Genomic DNA, 19,806 nt, shown 5'->3' with positions numbered 1-19,806 from the left:
GCTTTTATGAACATCCAGAACTCATTTGCATACATCCCTGGGCCAAATGGGTATCTCAGGGAAAGAGAAGTCACAAGTAGCCTGATTGAGTGGCCAGTGCAAGTCCTATGTGCAAATTAACACTTTGGGCATATCAGGCTATTGATAATGATCTTTATTTGCCTGGCTTGCCCATCCAGGCTGGATCACACCTAGGGGCACATAGTATTGCCAGTTTCCTAATATAATCTAATTTTAAACATATTACCATCATTCTGGATATAACAACATGCTCTTAGTTTTCCTTTCATAATATCCCGGATAGAGTCCACTTGCCTTCCTGGAACCAAGCCCCCGTTGGGCAATGGAAAAACCAAAGCCTGAAGCCACAGCCATCTGCTTAACCCAGCACCACTAAGCAGTTGGAAGACCTTGACCAAGCCACTTAAATACCCTGTGCTTCAGGTTTCTCATCTGTCAAAAGACAACAGCCATCCTGACTTCAGTGGATTGTCATAGAGCATGGCGGAAAGGGCTTAGCACAAGGCTGATCACGCTGCAGGCAAAGAACTAATGAGTGGTACCTACTCCCTGCCTTGACAACTCCCCTGTCTCCCCTCACTGCTCATACTAAATTGGCTCTGAGTTTTACCTGCTCTTTTAAGTCTGACATCAAATCAGGAATTCTCCACTTTGAAACACTTCCATATGTGGACTCTGCCCATGCTAGAACCTGAGATTGCTTTCCCGTGAATCAAGTGATGAGTTTGGCCCTTTCCTCTCAGCTCCCTGAGTTCCTGAGCTATCACTCATGATTGCTACTGGTCAACATTCCCCATGAGGCCCTGAGGTTAGGACCCTGTTGTGTCTGTTGTTCTATCTTCAGCCCCTAGGACAGTTCTTGATCCATAGTTAAGGCTCACGGACTTGTGGAATAAGTGAGTGAATGAATGAAGTCCTTGAGCATCACACAGGTAGCACGAAAATGTCCTAATAAAGTACTTTGTGCAGGCAAAGGCTCAGAAAACTTTTGTGGAACAAAAACATTTCAGTCCTACCTTCCCAGCTTTGGTGACTCTAATTGCTATGAATTCTTACCACTTCCTTTTCTTCTTTTGAGACATAGTCTAGCTCTGTCACCAGACTGGAGTACAGTGGCGCAATCTCGGCTCACTGCAACCTCTGCCTCCTGGATTCAAGCAATTCTCCTGCCTCAGCCACCCAAGTAGCTGGGACTACAGGCACGTGCCGCCACACCTGGCTAATTTTTGCATTTTTAGTAGAGACGGAGTTTCACCATGTTGGCCAGGATGATCTCGATCTCTTGACCTCGTGATCTGCCAGCCTCAGTCTCCCAAATACTTCCTTCTTTTTCTGCAAGAGAAGCAACCAGGGCAGCACAGAAACCCCTTAGAGCTATACAACCCTGTAACTACATTTTATAATAGCTCCATTCTTTCACAAACCTTCCTCCTTCCTGATCTACTCAAGGGAGGGAAACTGGGAGCATTATCGAAATATCAGTACCTTATCTCTGAAAAAAACATTTTTCCCTGGCTGGCCAACTTGAGCATAGCTAAGCACATTTAAGAGATTACAATGGAACCTTGAAATTACACCTTTTAACAGTGACAGCTACCACCACAACTGACATTAACAAGCTCCAGGATGTGCCAGGCAGTGTCCTAAGCATTTTGTTTATCAGCTCTTCCCAACAACCTTATGACAGAGGCAACATCAGCATTTTACTGATGAGAAAACCAAGATACAAGGTGTTTAAGAAACTTGCCTAGAGTTACTAGTAACTGATGAAGCTGAGATTTGAATCAAGACTATCTAATCTAGAACTGGAACCCTTTTTTTTTTTTTTGTGATGGAGTCTAGCTCTGTCACCCAGGCTGTAGTGCAATGGCACGATCTCGGCTCACTGCAAGCTCCACCTCCCGGGTTCACACCATTCTCCTGCCTCAGCCTCCTGAGTAGCTGGGGCTCCAGGCACCCGCCACCACGCTCGGCTAAGTTTTTTTTGTATCTTTAGTAGAGACGGTGTTTCACTGTGTTAGCCAGGATGATCTTGATCTCCTGACTTTGTGATCCGCCCGCCTCGGCCTCCCAAAGTGCTGGGATTACAGGCGTGAACCACCACTCCTGGCCTAGAACTGGAACTCTTAACCACTGAGGTATACCAAAGTTTATTATTATTATTTTGGCCCCAAAATTGGGTAACACTGATCCAATCAAAAGACTTCTTAGTTTTTGGATTACTGAATAAAACTCCTGAAAGTACAATTTCACATACATGTCACCCCCCTTCCACCAACTGGGTCTCAAAGATAATATCAAAATGAAATTCCGCATTAGCTTGCCTAGTCCTATTATGGCCTAGTAAATGTTTTTCTATTTTATTTAGAAGAACTTGTAATCTGGTTCCCACTCTTCTTTCTTTGCATGTTTTACAGAACACATCGTGCTTGCAGAGAGAGCAAACCATGCCTGTCTCTTGTGGAGCCCACAGTGCTGTGTGCTTAGTGCGGCAATTGGGCCAGGAATGAAAACAACTACACCATAGTAACAATCCGTCATTCTGTCCATCTGCTACCCAAGAGGGATCTTAAAATAGTTTCAATTCACCTTTAAAATCCACTGCTCTATGAAGGGCTTGTAACACTTGGCGGCCTTGGAAGCCTGCCTGAGAAACAGGACCGCTATTCGGACTACTGGTGTCCAGCTGTAAGCCTCCTTGGAGGGAAACAAGCCATCCATTCATTGGGCTGTTGTGAAATTTTCCTTCCCCACCAGCCCTCCCAGCCAAGAAAGAGAATACCTGGAGGAATGGCATTCTGGATTTTTGTTCTTCCTAATGTAGGGCCTGAGTTTTTATTTTCTTAATGGCCTACTCTTTTTTTCCTTCCTGTTTAACCCTCTTCTGCTCCAACTCCCCAACCCTACAACTTTCCCTTTCTTTTAACTTTTCTTTCTTCAGCTGAGAGATTGGGTGTGAGTTGAGACTTTACGGTCTAGAATTTCAAAATTGATTCATGGGGTAACTATCCCCAAACCAGCACACTTTTAATTAGGGTAGGAGTAATGAAATGGGAGACTCCCTGGACCCCTCTGTGGGACTTGCAACAGGGGTGTGGCTCGTTTGCTCGGCCACCACATGCTCAAATCCCTTACAGGAGGGGAGCATGCAGGTGAGCAGGTGCCGGAGCCAGGGTGAGCGCCTTTGGGCTCTGGACCCATGGCAATGTCTACGAGTATTACAATGCTCTTTTAGCCCTGCTGTCCGGGGATGGCTTAAGTGTTAAACAGCTCAGCGAAGAGTCAGGGTGACAGTCTTTTTGGGTTTCTGCACCCAGTGCATCCCAAATTTTGCCTTGCATCCAGGAAGAATGAGGTTACATGTACTTGAAGGATGGTGAATGTGGGGATCTTATTGGGTGATGGAGGTGGCTCTCAGTGGGATGGGAAGCTGGAGAGGGGATAGAGTGGGAAGATGATCTTCCCCTGGAGTTCAGTTATCCTGACGCTGATCTCCTCTCCCAATGCCCCCAGTCGAACTCCTCACAGATGCTTCCTCTCTTCTCTCATTCTCTGCCACGCTGCTCTGCTGCTCTGCCATACTTCTGTTCATGGAGCCTGGGGATTGGGATTTTTATAGGTATAGGATGGGTGTGTGGTGGGCCAGGGTGGTCTTGGAAAAGGCAACATTCGGGGGCAAAAACAGGAATGCCTATTCCCATTTAAAGCCTCGGGTTTCCAGGCTTGAGGGTGGGGCCTTTGCTGGGGAACCGCCCTCTACTACCTAGTATTTCCTTGCCTTCTGTCCGTATCCATAGTACGAGTAAAGTGAGACCTTCCTGGGCAAACCCTGACATCTGGTCCCTGGGGTTAACTCTGGCTCCACTGAGCAGCACCAAAGAGCATGGAGATGCTCAGCATGTGGCGGCTGCAGAGAGCATCATCACGCTTTGTTGGCTCCTGGTTCTAGTGCCTAATTGTGTTCTAGATCTTGACAGGGCATAGCCAGTGGGGATTAAAACAGGACAGAAGATTGCCCTTCTTGCTATTTTCATTTTTTAAAAGGTTACATTCTTAGTATTCTAGTAGTCTAACCTATCATCTCTCTAGGTGAATTTGAAAGTTAGATTGCAAAATTTCAATCTCACACATTTTTTTTTCCATTTTAATTTTCATTTAGGCTGTGAAACCTAGCTTAAAATAAACTTACAGTAGTTTTTGTTTCTTATGGGAGACAGCGTAGGCCTTAGATTATTTACTGTCTCTTTCTGAAGAATTTAACTCAAACATGGGTATCAGACCAAATCATACAATTTATATCAACAATGTGAATGACAAAATTAAAAAGGAAGAATTGAAGAGATCCCTATATGCCCTGTTTTCTTAGTTTGGTCATGTGGTGGACTTTGTGGCTTTAAGGACCATGAAGATGAGGGGCAGGCCTTTGTCATATTTAAGGAACTGGGCTCATCCACAAGTGCTTTGAGACAGTCACAAGGATTTCCATTTCATGGTAAACCAATGCGAATATATATGCAAAAACAGATTCGGATATAATATCTAAAATGTGCGGCACTTTTGCTGACAAAGAAAAGAAAAAGGGCAAAACTGTGGAACAGACTGCAACAACCACAAGCAAAAGGCCTGGCTAGGGAACTCCAAATTCAGCTCATATCCAAGGAAATTCAACACCAACTCCTCAGGTCCTCGATTATCCTCCAAACTATATTTTATTCCTTAATAACTTACCAGAAGAGACTAATGAGATGATGTTATGCATGCTGTTTAATCAGTTCCCTGGCTTCAAGGAAGTATGTCTAGTACCAGGGAGGCATGACATTGCTTTTGTTGAATTTGAAAATGATGGTCAGGCTGGAGCTGCCAGGGATGCTTTGCAGGGATTTAAGATCACAACATCCCATGCTATGAAGATCACCTATGCCAAGAAATAACATTTGGGATAGTCATCTTTAAAGGACTTGGTGTTATTTATAGTGTTTGTTTTGCTAACATTTGGTTGGGTCATTGTAATAGAGATAACGGGGAGTGAAAGTGAAATTTTTGTGAAGGACTTAAATTATCTAGTGTTTCTTTAGCCTTGGTGAACTATGAAATACGAAGGCCTTAATTTTGTACAATAAACTTTTATTTGTATTCTGTGAAAAATAAATAAATAAATAAACTTACAGCTATGTTTCATATGCATTCTTTGGGGATAATGCTATCAGATCAAGAATACCTTACAGGTGTAATTGCATGTATTCTCACTTGTCACCCACAGTAGAGCCATGAGGTAGGTGGCACAGTTGAATCATTTTTGAACATAGAACATGCCACTTTGATTTAAAATCAAATTATGGCAACTAGAGCTGAGCATGGTGGCTCATGCTTGTAATCCTAACATTTTGGGAGGCCGAGGTGGGAGGATCACCTGAGCCCAAGAGTTCAAGACCAGCCTGGGCGACATAGAGAGACCCTTGTATCTACAGAAAAATAAAAAATTATCTAGGCATGGTGGCACAGCTGTAGTCCTAGCTACTTGGGAGTTGGAGGTGGGAGGATGGCTTGAGCTCAGGAGGTTGAGGCTGCAGTAAGTTGTGATCGTGCCACTGAACTCCAGCCTGGGCAACAGAACAAGACCTTATCTCAAAAAAAAGAAAAACAAAACAAAAACAAAAAACAAACAAAAACCAATAAATTGTGGCAACTAGGAAGAAAAAGGTACGCAGAATCAATACCATTAAACATAGTCTCACTGATGACTTTTTTCCATACTTTTGGTTGAAGTATAAACATATAGATATATCATTCTAAAACATACCATTTGTTAGATGTTTTTTGTTCTGAGTAATCATAGCAAACAGTTATGATTGCAACCAACAGCCATTTGCACCTATGCCCCTGAGTCCCCCGTCCAAAGCCTTGCCAGCAGAGCCACCTGTATTTAATACTGAAAACACTAGCTTTCCCAGCTCCCCTTGCCGCCATCAGCATCTAGTTAAATCCTGGTGAATTAAACCAGAAAGAAAGCCTTCGCTGGAGCTTCTGGAAAAAAATCTTCCTCTTTAGTTAAAAGATCTATGCAAGGGAAAATTAGTGCCTCTTTCTTTTGGATACAGACTGAGCTACAGCAGTTCTCTTGCAATGTCAAAGGGACAATCCTGAGGATAAATGACAACTCACTGAAGGTAGCCGAGCAGAAAGATGGCAGTCACCTGGGTTATTTTCCACCGCATTAAGCCACTAAGCCAACATTGAAAATACCTACCTCGGGGCTTCTTGTTTTATGAAATAACTAACATCTTTATTTTTCAAACCACATTTAGCATGCTGTTACTTGCATCTAAAAGCATCCTTAATGATACACCATATAAATGGTATTGCTGTAGTTCACTATCAGACTTAATTTCCTTTTTATAGGAACCTTTTTGTAACGCTTCTTTTAATCTCTTGAAATTAAATATCTAAGTGACAAAACTTACTTCTAAACATAATTTTGAAATTCAGTAGAATGTTCTTACTGCAATATAAATGAGAAATGTTAAAAAATAGTTTTAAAGAAGAATATACATTTCAATACGTAAATGCTTCGGTACAACTACAGCAGAAGACATGATAAAGTAGTCAGAGCTTACATACCTATGTGCATCACTATGAATATAACAGCTCTCACATGTAGCATGATACAGGTGTGCTTCGCTGGTGGCTCAAATCCCAACAGAAATGTAGACGTTAGTATGGAGGTTATTCAAAAGGAGAACAGCTCTTGGTAAAGTTCCAGCCAAACAATCTACAGTCTCACATGGACTTATGTGGTAGCTGCATTTTTGGAAAACTCAGTGTACATTTAGAACTGTACCAAAATTACATTGGAACACAGAGTTAGGATCCAGAATCACAGATCTATGAATACATTTTCACCTACATGAATATCTGATGGTACAATTGGGAGTCATGTGAGACTCTGGACAATTCTTTGCAATGCAGAATTAGCCTAGACATTGCAACATGTCTAGTGTCTTACTCAATAAACACTGACGGTGGCCCCCTAATTATTGTGACAACCAAAACATGCCCCCATAGGTTTAGAAAGCATCCTCTGGGGACAGTCCTGCAACTGTCTCCCTCACCACAGAGGACAATGTCCTGAGGCAGGCACTCTTGGTTGTTTGCTCTGTGTAGATGTCAGAAGCACTCCTTATTTCTGACTCTGCAAGTCTTAGACATGCTTCCATGGGTGGGTAGGTGGAGGGAAACACAGAAGCAAACGGTGGATTGCTTAGGATTGGTGCTATTGCTGAATTTCAAGAGTCACTGGTTCATTGCTTTCTCAGTTTGTGTGCATTTTTTTCAAGAGATCCTCACTATGTGCAAGGAATGATGGTAGACACAGAGCTGACTAAGATTTCCTTCCTGCCCTCAGGGAGGTAGAAGACTAAAATAGAAGCCGAGAAAAGTATCAAATTTTAAGATGGAGCAGGTGTTCTTAGCCTGAGATCCCAGGAATGTGCTTCAGGGCATCCTTTAAAACTCTTGAAATTACAGATAACAATGCATGTATATGTATGTGTGTGTGTGTCTATATATTTATTTTTAATAAAGGGTGTATAGATTTAATCACATTCTCAAAGAACTCCAAGACACAATAAAGGTTACAGCTGATGCACAGGGCAGGCTGATACACAGGTGACAGCCTATTTGATGAATTTTTGGAAGTTGCCCTCTGCCCCAAATATCTCTTTTACTCATATTTCTTTCACTGAACTTCTATCAATAGAGATTCACTCCAATGAATGGATAGTCAGCATGGATCTCTCCGAGACTGACGCTCCAACAACTTTCAAGAAATGTCTATTGAGCTTCTGCTGACGGGCACTGAACTAAGAACCAGGGATGCAGCAGTGAACAGAATGGAGCTCACAGCCTGGTGAAGGAGTTGGAGTGGGAGCAATATGCAAATACGGGGAGCATTGAGGGGCAACTTGACCCCAAGGCAGTGGAGAGGTTCTCAGGAAGAGATAAGCGATCCTGGGCTGTGCTCATGTAGCTTGAGTAACAGCTTCCTGTCTTGTGTGAACAGAGGGTCCCAGTTCATGAGGACACTGCCTTGGGCCTGAGGACACTGCCTTGGGCCTGTGGACGTGGGCCGGCTGCTGAGGCGGGAGGTGGAAAGCCTCTTCCAGCATTGGGCCTCAGCCGTGTCTCAGTTTTGCTTGGGTTGGCCTCTGGCGGAACAGGTGGGCCTTGCAGGATGACCCTGATAGCATTACCTGCATTTTTGTGTGTATTTAAGATTCCAGTTCTCATAGGCTTCTAGTATGTTGCAAGAGTGTTTGTAAAACAGACTGCAGACTCTCTGGGATTGAAGGATGAAGGGGGAGGAAGGTTTATAACTTGGAAACTATGTGCTGACTGTGGCCCTGTTGGGATGCAGTGTGGTTTCTATGGGGTTCCTTCTGGACCTCATACATTTCAGTTTCCCCTGGAACAAGGCCTTTGCTGAGAAGGAAAACATACATTGGCCATGAAAATACAGAAGCGCTCCCTGGGTTGCTCCACGCAGCTCTCTAAGCGGAGGCTTAACTTGTCCTGAGGCCATCTTGTCTTTGGAAACCCTAACCAAGCAAAACACAGATCTTTTTATGCCTTCCCTTTCTTTACACAGACATTGACTAGAAAGGAGCAGGAATAACTGCCAATTCAGTAGGCTCCTTGCTCTTTTGTGCGTTTTAAAGGCATTTGCTGTTTGGGATTTGGAAGAAAATCATGAGAACTGAGAAGCTCTGGCTGTCTTGGCGGGAAGCAGGCTCATTGTTTGCAGAGAGAGCTGGTTTCCATGGTTTTGGACTACAGACAGCTGCGTGTTTTTTTTTTTTTTTTCTTTTAAAGAGTAGTTTCTACTTGCAATTGGATCTAATAAATAGTCAAGGTAGCCAGTCTCCTAACAGCAAAAGGTCTTTGAGTTATTTGGAAACACCCTAGTATGTTATCATTTATGACCAACTGTACCTGGTTTTTAGTTATTAAAAGTCATGCATTCTCTCAGGATAAGGCCTGTTTGGCCCAAATTCTGCTGTATCAAGGGCAGCCAATTATATTTCAGGCTTAAGGTTCTAGTCTTAAAAGTAAACACATTCCTCTCTTTTAAACGACAGGAGACTTGGGATGGTCTGGGATAGGAACGCAGGGTGGGGACCTGCAGTCCTGCAGGCCTGAGGGGCAAGTGCTGGAGCTGAGGCCATGGGAGACGCATGGCTTCCCCTCCTCCCCTGAGCCCACCGGCACAGCAACCATATGGCGCAATGGAGGGAAATCAACACGTGAAAAGTGGCCATTTTACTTCTGTCACTAAAGTAGGACACAGGACAAACTTTTGCTTTTTTTTCCATGACCTATAAAGAAGAACAAATTAAGCTAAAATGAAAATAGCATTTTTCAGCCAGGCACAGTGGCTCACACCTATAATTTCAGCACTTTGGGAGGCCGAGGCAGGCGGATCACTTGAGGTCAGGAGTTCAAGACCAGCCTGTGGTGACACCCCATCTCTATTAAAAATGTATCTCATGCCGAGGCACAAGAATCGCTTGAACCTGGGAGGTGGAGGCTGCAGTGAGCTGAGATGGTGCCACTGCACTCTAGCCTGGGTGACAGAGCGAGACTTCATCTCAAAAAAAAAAAGGAAAAGAAATAACTTTTTTTTTTTTTTTTAAATTGGGACACTGGCTTGGAATTTAGAAGGATCAGGTAATGAATTTAACAATTTCCACTGTTAGTAGCAATATTAAAGCAATTATAGGGTCCCTTGTATCTCGAGCAGCAGGCTTGGCGTAGTGAATGGAGCAGTGCAAAAGTCTAGGTCTCACCATATGTCAACATTACCTGTGGCCCTTACAACCCTTTAGCAGAAACCTATACTCTTTCTAAACAGGGGTGAACTGTGTGCTTATGCTTAAAACAGCTAATGTTGCCCAAAAAAATCTTTTGTCAGATGTTATGTTCTTCTCTCCCTTTCCTGAACTTACAGCTGGTATTCTAGCTTACTTTTTATTTTGTTGGCTTTATTGTCATTGGTCCTTTTGTTGCTGTTAGATTTTCTTCTGTCTAGATCTTACTTTCCAACTGGATTTTTAGTCCTTTGGGATCAGAGACTACCAGATCATTTAATTTTCTAATGTGTTCTGTTTCCTCACCTAAGATGGATTTCTGAGTCTGGCACAGAAAACCAACTGGGAATACGTCAGACTTTCCTTCCAATGACACTTTCATCAAAGAGAATGAGAGATAACCCCTTCCCCATCTTCTTTAAGCATCATGGTTGCTGTGGGTTAGCAGTTTCTGAGGCTCACTTATACACACATTTACATCAAATGTATAAACTGCAGAATGGGGTCTATTGGAGAGCCTGGGTGGAATTAGATTAGTGGTGACCTAGAGTGGGATTGGAGAAGCTATGGAGGTGCTTTAGTCAGTGCTGTAAGCACGGCAACAACCTGTTTTTTTGTTGTTGTTGGTTTGTTTTGTTTGTTTGTTTTTGTTTTGTTTTGTTTTGTTTTTTTGCAGCCACTGCGTATCCTTTTGGCAAGAACAAGATTTCTCCCCTAAGTGACTTACATTTTCTCATTCTCAGTGGAAGATACATTTGGCACAGGAACCATTATTTCTCCTCCTTGGGAACCAATCTGAAAGTAAAAATACTAATCATCTTCATAATCATAGACATTTCTCTTCATGTAACAGAGCACCAAACCCTTCATAGCTGGGTAGATATGTTCAAACTAATTTGACTCACCCTCAAAGAAGAATTCCTAGGAGAAGAAGAAACTCAAAAATGTGCCCTCCAGGGTGAGGGTCCCAAAAACCTTTGACCCAAACCCATTCTCGCCTCCCCTGCAAACTCTTTAGCTTGGTTGAAAGATGTGGACCAGACTCAGGAAGATTGTCCTTAACCCAATTCAATCTTATAAAATGATACATAAGTCACTTTCTCAAGTACACTTTCAGGTAATCAATACTATTAAAAAAAAAAGAGCTCATTGCAAGCTCAGTGATAACATGTTAAAATTAGTACATTTAATGTTGCTTTCCATTTATCAGAGATTTGAGTCACTGCTATGGTGAAATAAAAAGTGTCTACCTGTAGTCTATTGATGTGTGTAAGAGAAGATGACAGATGGGAAGGTAGATAAGAGTGAAGAGGAGAGTGGCTGACAGGATAGAAGAGGAGGGAACAGGATGGGACCAGGGAGAAATGGCGAGTAGACACACGCATGTATGGGACTGGTAAAAAAGCAGCCCCCACAGCATGCCTGGAAGTGAGAATTGATTTTAGTCACCTCCCTTTTTCTAATATCAATGTCTTCTGCAATTAAGAATGTTAAATTAGAAGGAATACTGGTGCATGATGTTTCGTGTGTGGAATTTGGAATCAGAAGACCTTGATTTGAATCCCAGCTCTGCTTTCTTCTTAGCAATGCGAGTTCAGGTAATTTACTTCATTTCTTGCATCTGAGTGGCCACATGTGTGAAATACAGATAATACCCCCTCAGAATGCCTGTAAGGACTCAACTATTAGGTTGATGCAGAAGTAATTGCCATTTTTCAGATGATTTTTAATGGCAAGATCGCAATTACTTTTGCATCAACCTAACAGCATGTGTACCTTGTAACCATCATAGAATGCTAGTTATTATCATATCCAGAGTTCTCTTAAAAGAGTCTTGTTGCTTTGTAAGAATTTACCCTCCTTGAAGACAATGGACATAAAATAGGTACTCTTCATTGTGTATTTCACTATACAGAGAAACTTTAATATCTTGAAAGAACCTGAATAACCAAAGATGTAATCATATTTTGAAAAATGTTAACATGTATTTCTGTAAAATGTGAAAAAAGTATTCATTTAATATATATTTTTATTTTAAAAAGTTTTTAAAATTGTATACAGTTGGGGGGTACAAGTGCAGATTTCTTCCATGCATACATTGCATAAGGTGAAGTCTAGGCTTTTAGTGTGCCGGTCACCAAAACGGTGAACATTTTACCCAATAGGTAAGTTTTCAACCCTCACCCTCTCACCCCTTCCCACCTTTTGTCATCTCCAACATCTATTATTCCACTCTGTGTGTCCATGTGTATCCATTGTTCAGCTCCCACTTCTAAGTGAGAATATGTGATGTTTGACTTTCTGTTTCTGAGTTATTTCACTTAGGATAATGGCCTCCAGTTCCATCCATGGATGTTTCATCCATGTTGCTGCAAAAGACATGACTTCATTCTTTTTTATGGCTAAGTAGTATTCACACACACTATAGAATACTACTCAGTCATAAAAAAAGAATAAAGTTATATATATATATTTTTTGGATATATATGTGTATGTGTATATATTTATGAGATCTTCATCCAGTCCACCACTGATAGAGTTAGGTTGATTCTCTATCTTTGCTGTTGTGAATAGTGCTGCAATAAACACATAAGTGCAGGTATCTTTTTATTTTTCGAGACAGTCTTACTCTGTCACCTAGGCTGGAGTGCAGTGGTGCAATCTCGGCTCACGGCAACCTCTGCCTCCCAAGTTCTATCGATTACTCTGCCTCAGTCTCCCGAGTAGCTGGGATTACATGCATCCACCACCATGACTGGCTAATTTTTTTGTATTCTTAGTAGAGGCAGGGTTTCACCATGTTGGCCAGGCTGGGCTTGAACTCCTGACCTCAGGGATCTACCCGCCTCAGCCTCCCAAAGTATTGGAATTACAGATGTGAGCCACTGTGCCCAGTTAGTATCTCTTTGATATAATAATATTTTTCCATTTCAGTAAATACCTAGTAGTGGGATTGTGGATTGAATAATAGTTCTATTTTTAGTTCTTTGAGAAAGTTTCATATTGTTTTCCATGGTGGTTGTTCTAATTTACATTCCCATCAACAATGTATAAGTGTTTCCTTTTCTCCACATCCTCAGCCACATCTACTGTTTTTAGCAGTTTTAATAATAATAATAGCCATACTGACTGGTGTAAGGTGGTATCTTATTGTGGTTTTAATTTGTATTTCTCTGATGATTAGTGAGGGTGAGCATAGTTTAATATGTTTATTGGCCACTTTATGTCTTTTTTTTGTTTTGAGACAGAGTCTCACTCTGTTGCCCAGGCTAGAGTACAGTTGGGCGATCTCAGCTCACCACAACGTCCACCTCCCAGGTTCAAGCAATTCTCCTGCCTCAGTCTCTCTAGTAGTTGGTACTACAAGTTCGCATCACCATGCCCGGCTAATTTTTGTATTTTTAGTAGAGACGGGGTTTCACTATGTTGGCCAGGCTGGTCTCAAACTCCCGACCTTCCTGCCCACCTCAGCTTCCCAAAGAGCTGGGATTACAAGTATGAGCCACTGAGCCTGGTCTCACTTTATGTCTTCTTTTGAGGAAAGTCTATTCATGTCCTATGTCCACTTTTTCATGAGGTTATTTGCTTTTTTCTTGTTGAGTTGTTTGAGTTCCTTGTAGATTCTGGATATTAGCCCTTTGTTGGATGCATAGTTTGCAAATACTTTTCCCATTCTGTAGGTTGTCTGTTTACTCTGTTGATTGTTTCTTTTGCTGTGCAGAAGCTTTTTAGTTTAATTAAGTCCCATTTGTCTACCTTTGTTTTTATTGTGTTTGCTTTTCAGGACTTGGTATAAATTCTTTATCTAGATCAAGGCCCAGAAGAATTTTTCCTAGGTTTTCTTACTTTTAAGAAAACTACGGTTTTTATAGTATCAGGTCTTATGTTTAGGTTGTTCATCTATCTTGTGTTAATTTTCATATATGGTGAGAGGTATGGATCCAGTTTCATTCTTTTGCATATGACTATCCAATTTTGCTGGCATCATTTACCAAATAGAATGTCAGTTCCCCAGTGTATATTTTTGTTGACTTTGTCAAAGATCACTTGGTTGTAGCGATGTGGCTTTATTTCTGGATTCTCTGTTCTGTTCCATTGATATATGTGTTTATTTTTATAACAGTACTACACTATTTTGGTTACTATAGCCCTTGTAGTATAACTTGAAGTCAGGTAACGTGATGCCTCCAGCTTTGTTCTTTGTGCTTAGGATTACTTTCATTATTTGGGCTCTTTTCTGGTTCCATGTGAATTTTAGGATCTTTTTTCTAATTCTGTGAAAAATGACATTGGTAATTTGATAGGAATTGCATTGAATCTGTAGATTGCTTTGGGTATCATGGTCATTTTAACAATATTGATTCTTCTTGTTCATGAGCATGGGATGTGATATGATTTGGCTGACAAAATCTCATCTCAAATTCTAATCCCCATAATCTCCACATCAAGGGAGAAACCAGGTGTGGGTGATTGAGTCGTGGGAGTGGTCTCCCCCATGCTGTTCTCATGATAGTGAGTGAGTTCTCATGAGATCTAATAGTTTTATAAGGAGCTCTTCCCCCTTTGCTGGGTACTTCTCCTTCCTGCCACCTTGTGAAGAAGGTGCCTTTCTTCCCCTTTGCCTTCCATCATGATTGTAAATTTCCTGAGGCCCCACCCCAGCCATGCTGAACTGTGACTCAATTAAACCCCTTTCCTTTATAAAATTACCCAGACTTGGGCAGTTCCTTATAGCAGTGTGAAAACGAACTAATACAGGATGTTTTTCCGTTTGTTTGTGGCATCTATGATTTCTTTAATCAGCGTTTTGTCATTCTCCTTATAAAGACCGTTATTCTCCTTGGTTAAACATAGTCCTAGGTATTTTATTTTTCTTATAGCTATCGTAAACGGGATTGCTTGCTAGATCATGATTTTTGTATAGAAATGTGTCTGATTGGCCAGGCACGGTGGCTCATGCCTGTAATCCCAGCACTTTGGGAGGCTGAGGTGGGCTGATCATGAGGTCAGGAGATGGAGACCATCCTGGCTAACACGGTGAAACCCTGTCTCTACTAAAAATACAAAAAATCAGCCAGGCGGGGTGGTAGGTACCTGTAGTGCCAGCTACTCAGGAGAATGGCACGAATCTGGGAGGCGGAGCTTGCAGTGAGCCGAGATCGTGCCGCTGCACTCCAGCCTGGGCGACAGAGCAAGACTCCATCTCAAAAAAAAAAAAAAAAAAAAAAAAAGAAATGTGTTTGATTTCTGTATGTTAATTTTGTATCCTAAAACTTCACTAAATTCATTTATCAAATCTAAGAATTTTTTGGGTGGAGTCTTTAGGGTTTTCTAGACATAAGATTAATCATCAGCAAAAAGGGATAATTTGAATTCTTTTCTGATTTTGATGCCTTATATATTTTTTCTTTTGCCTGATTGCACTGGTGAGGACTTCCAGTGCTATGTTGAATAAGAATGATGAAAGTGGACATCCTTGTCTTGATCCAGTTCTTATAGGGAATGCTTTCAACCTTTCCCCATTAAACATGATGTTGGCTGTGGGTTTGTTGTATGTGGCCTTTATTATGTTGGGGTAAATTCTTTCCAAGCCTAGGTTCTTTTCATCTTTCTTGAAAATTTTTATCACTAAGGCATGCTGAATTTTATTGACTGCTTTTTCTGCATCTATTGAGATAAATATATGGTTTTTGCCCTTAATTCTGTTTATTCGATGTATCACATTTATTGATTTTTATATGTCAAAACATCCTTACATTCCTGGGATACAACCCATCTGATTATAGTGTATTAACTTTTTGATGCACTGTAGAATTTGATTTGCTAGTATTTTGTTGAAGATGTTTTCATTTATGTTCATCAGGGATATTGATCTGTAGTTTTATTTTTGTGTTGTGCCATTGTGTGGTTTTGGTATCAGGTTGATACTGGCCTTGTAGAATGAGTTAGGGAGAATACCTTACTCCTTAAATTTTTTTGAATAATTTCAGGAGGATTGGTATTAGTTCTTCTTTGTATGTTTGGTACAATTTGGCTGTGAATCCATCTGGTCCTGGGCTTTTTTTGTTGGAAGATTTTTTACATTACTGCTTCAATTTCACTCCTTATTATTGCTTCATCCAGAAGTCCTATTTCTTCCTGGTTCGATCTCAGGAGGTTGGTGTGTTTCCCGGAATTGGTCCATTTCCTCTAGATTTTCTAGTTTGTGAGCATATAATTGTTCATACAGTAATAATAACAGTCTCTGTTGAGGCCATTATTTGTTTTTCTTTTTGTATTTCTGTGGTATCAATTGTAATGTCTCCTTTTCCATTTCTGATTGTGTTTATTTTGATCTTCCTCTCCTTTTTCTTGGTTATTCTAGCTAGTGGGCTATCAATTTTGTTTATCTTTTTGAAGAACCAACTTTTAATTTCATTGATCTTTTATATTATTTTGATCTCTATTTCATTTAGTCCTGCTCTGATCTTTGTTATGTCTTTTCTTCTGCTAACTTTGGCTTTGTTTTGTTCTTGTTTTTCTATTTCTTTGAGGTGCAACATTGGGTTGTTGTTATTTTTACTTTTTTTCAAAGTATTTTTTAATTTTAATATTTGTGGGTACATAGTGGTTATATATATTTATGGGTTACATGAGATATTTTGCTATAGGAATGTAATAAATAATAAATTATGTAAAATGGGAGTATCCATCCCTTCAAGTATTTATCCTTTGTGTTACAAACAATCCAGTTATGCTCTTTTAGTTATTTTAAAATGTACAATTAAATTATTATTGACTATAATCACCCTGCTATTCTACTTCTTGATGTAGGCATTTAATACTATAAATTTAACTCTTAGTGTTTCTTTTGCTGTATCTCACAGGTTTTGGAATGTTTTATTTTCATTTTCATTCATTTCAAAAAATATCTTAATTTCTGTCTTAATTTTTTCATTGATACAGTGCATTTTCTGGAGCATGAATTTTAATGTCCACATGTTTGTATGAGAAAGTTCTAAAGTACCTCTTGGTGTTGATTTCTAGCTTTATTCCACTGTGATGCAAAAAGATACTTGATGGAATTTTGATTTTTAAAAACTTGTTCAGAATTGTTTTGTGGCCTAACTTGTGGTCTGTCTTGGAGAATGTTTCATGTGCTGATGAAAAGAATGTGTATTCTGTAGTTTTGGGGTAAAATGTTTAATAAATGTCTGTTAAGTTCATTTGGTCTGAAATCCAATTTACCCAGTTTTTTTTCTTAATTTTCTGTCTTGACAGTCTGTCTAGTGCTGTGAGTTGGGTGTTAAAGTGCTCCCCTCTTATTTGTATCGCTCTATTTCTTTCTTTAGGTCTAGTAACATTTATTTTATGAATTAAAGTGCCACAATGTTGAGTGCTTATATATTTAGAATTGTTATATTCTCCCGTTGAAGGATCCCTTTATCATTACATAATGACCTCTTTGTCTTTTTCTAAATTGCTTCTTTATTTAAAGTCTGTTTTATCTGTTATTCATATAGCTATCCATTACTTTTGGTTTCTTCTTGTGTGGAATATTTTTCCATCCCTTTTAGTTTATATGTGTCTTTATGAGTAAAGTGAGTTTCTTGTAGGCAGCAAATACTTGGATCATGACTTTTTTTCCCTTCTGCCAATCAGTATCTTTTAAGTGAAGCATTTAATCTATTTATAGTCAAGGTTAACATTGCTACATGAGGTTAACATTGCTTTGATCCTGTCATATTGTTAATTGTTTTCTAGTTGTTTTAAAAACTCATTTCGCTCTTTCTCTCTGTCTGTCCTTATGGTTGGATGAAATTCTGTCATGTTGTCATTTGATTCCTTTCCTTTCCTCCTTCGTGTGATTGTTTTATAAGAACAGTGCATTTTACAGTTCCATGTGTTTTGCGATGATGAATATTGACCTTTTGTTTCTATATTTCAGATCCCTTTGGACATTTCCTGTAGAATGGGTCTAGTGGTGACAAATTCCCTCAATGTTTGCTTGTCTAGGAAAGCCTATATGTTTCCTTCATTTATGAAGCTTATTCTGGCAGAATATAAAATTCTTGGCTGACAGTTATTTATTTTATTTTATTTTTTCATTTCAGTACCTTGAAAATGCAACCTCATTCTCTTCTGGCCTGAAAGGTTTCTGCTGAAAAGTCCACTGTTAGCCTGATGGTGTTTCCTTCATAGGAGACTAGACATTTTTCTCTTGCTAATTTTAAAATTATTTCTTTCACTTTGACTTTAGACATTCTAAATACACTATGCAATGATGAAGTCCTCTATGCAGTGTATTTACCTGGAGATCATTGGACTTCCTGGATCTGGATGTCTAAATGTCTTGATAGACTTGGGAAGTTTTCATCAATTATTTTCTTAAATAGGTTTTCTAAACTTTTTGATGTCTCTTCCTCCTTCGAAATAGTGATAATTCTTAAGTTTGCTTGTTTAACGTAGTACCAGACATCTTGAAGACTTTGTTCATTTTAAAATTCATTTTTCCTTATTTTTGTCTCACTGGATTATTTCAAAAGACCCAACCTCAAGTTTTGAGATTCTGTGTTCTACTTGGTGTAATCTATTATTGAATCTTTTGAATGTATTTTGCATTTTCTTCAATAAATGTTTTAGCTCCAGAATTTCTGCCTTTTAAAAAGATATCTATCTTCTTGGTAAATTTCTCATTTGCATCCTGAGTTGACTTCCTAGTTTCTTTGTATTGGTTTTCAGATTATCTTGCATCTCATTGAGCTTCTTTAAAATCAATATTTTGAATTCTTTATCTGGCATTTTGGGGAATTCTTTTTGATTGAGATCTGTTGCTGGGCAATTCTTATTATCCTTTGATGGTGTCATATTTCCCTGTTTTTCATGTTTCCTGTGTCTTTCTGTTGATATCTGCTCATCTAGTATAGCAGTTGCTTGTTTCATTGTTTTTTGAAATTGCTTTTGTGGGGGAAAATTTTTTCCTAGGAATGTATGTATGTTGGTTGTATAAACTACTTTGACTTTGATTTTGGTTGCCTGTGGTACTGTGATCTTTGTGTGACTTCCTTGGCAATATACAGTATCAGTGGTATCTGTGATTTCCTTTGTGACTTAGGGTACATTTATTAGTTGAGGTTGTGGTGAAGTTTTGCTGGGGACTTGGACACCAACTGAGCCAGTCTTCAGGCCCAAGTGGTAGCAGCAATGGAATGAATGTGCCTGTTTTTAGGCACTGGCTTTGGTGTTAGTGGACTCTGGAGCACTAATTCTTGGGGCTCCAGGTGGCTTGCTTAGAAGCTAGTAGTAGGAGTAGTGAGCTAGGTGTGTGGGTGGGTTCTCAGGCCCCTGGAAAGCTGGTGTCATGTGGGTGATGGCAGTAGCAGTGGTGGAGCAACCCACTGGGACCCAAGCAGTTCAAGTAGGTATTGCTAGAAGCTGCAATGGGTTGGGTGAGCCAGTCCTCCACCCCACAGATGCCTGTAGAAGGGTAGTGGGTATTGTCCTAAGTGTGCTTAAGGGAGCTTGGTCTCCCCTATCCCTTCCCTGGCTGGGTGGCAGCTGCAGCCACATCACCTCAACTTGGTCTGAGGGTGGGGCATAGCCCAGGTTTAAACTCTAAAAATGGTGCTAGCTGTGGGCTTGTGACAAGAGAATATGAGGGGCCACTAAGGCAAGCAGTGTGTGTAAGAAGCTCTGGGGAGTATAGCCCATTCAAGTCTGAGTTTCATAGCAGCCCATAGCAGACTGGTGGATATTGTTTTAGGTATGCATAGGGGAACCTGGTTTTCCTGTCCCTCCTTGGCCAGGTGGTGGCTGCAGCCACATAAACCCAAGCTCAGTCCAAAAGTTTCAAGCCTAGCATTAGTGCCTCAAAATAGTGTCTTGGGCTTGGGACTAGGGTGGATGGTATCTATCCCAGGCAAGCAGCATAGGCCAGAAGCTG

At 40.4% G+C, this 19,806-nt stretch overlaps 1 pseudogene; it reads left to right on the top strand.

Moving 5' to 3' along the window:
• The first annotated feature begins 4,032 nt into the window (after nt 1-4,032).
• On the top strand, nt 4,033-5,191 carry LOC103240162 (U2 small nuclear ribonucleoprotein B'' pseudogene; annotated as a pseudogene).
• Nucleotides 5,192-19,806: the final 14,615 nt, after the last annotated feature.

Source organism: Chlorocebus sabaeus, chromosome 13 (genome assembly GCF_047675955.1).
Source record: "Chlorocebus sabaeus isolate Y175 chromosome 13, mChlSab1.0.hap1, whole genome shotgun sequence".
NCBI classification, from domain to species: Eukaryota; Metazoa; Chordata; class Mammalia; order Primates; family Cercopithecidae; genus Chlorocebus; species Chlorocebus sabaeus.
Note: the sequence above shows the minus strand (reverse complement) of the source record. Positions and strands in the feature narration are given on the sequence as shown.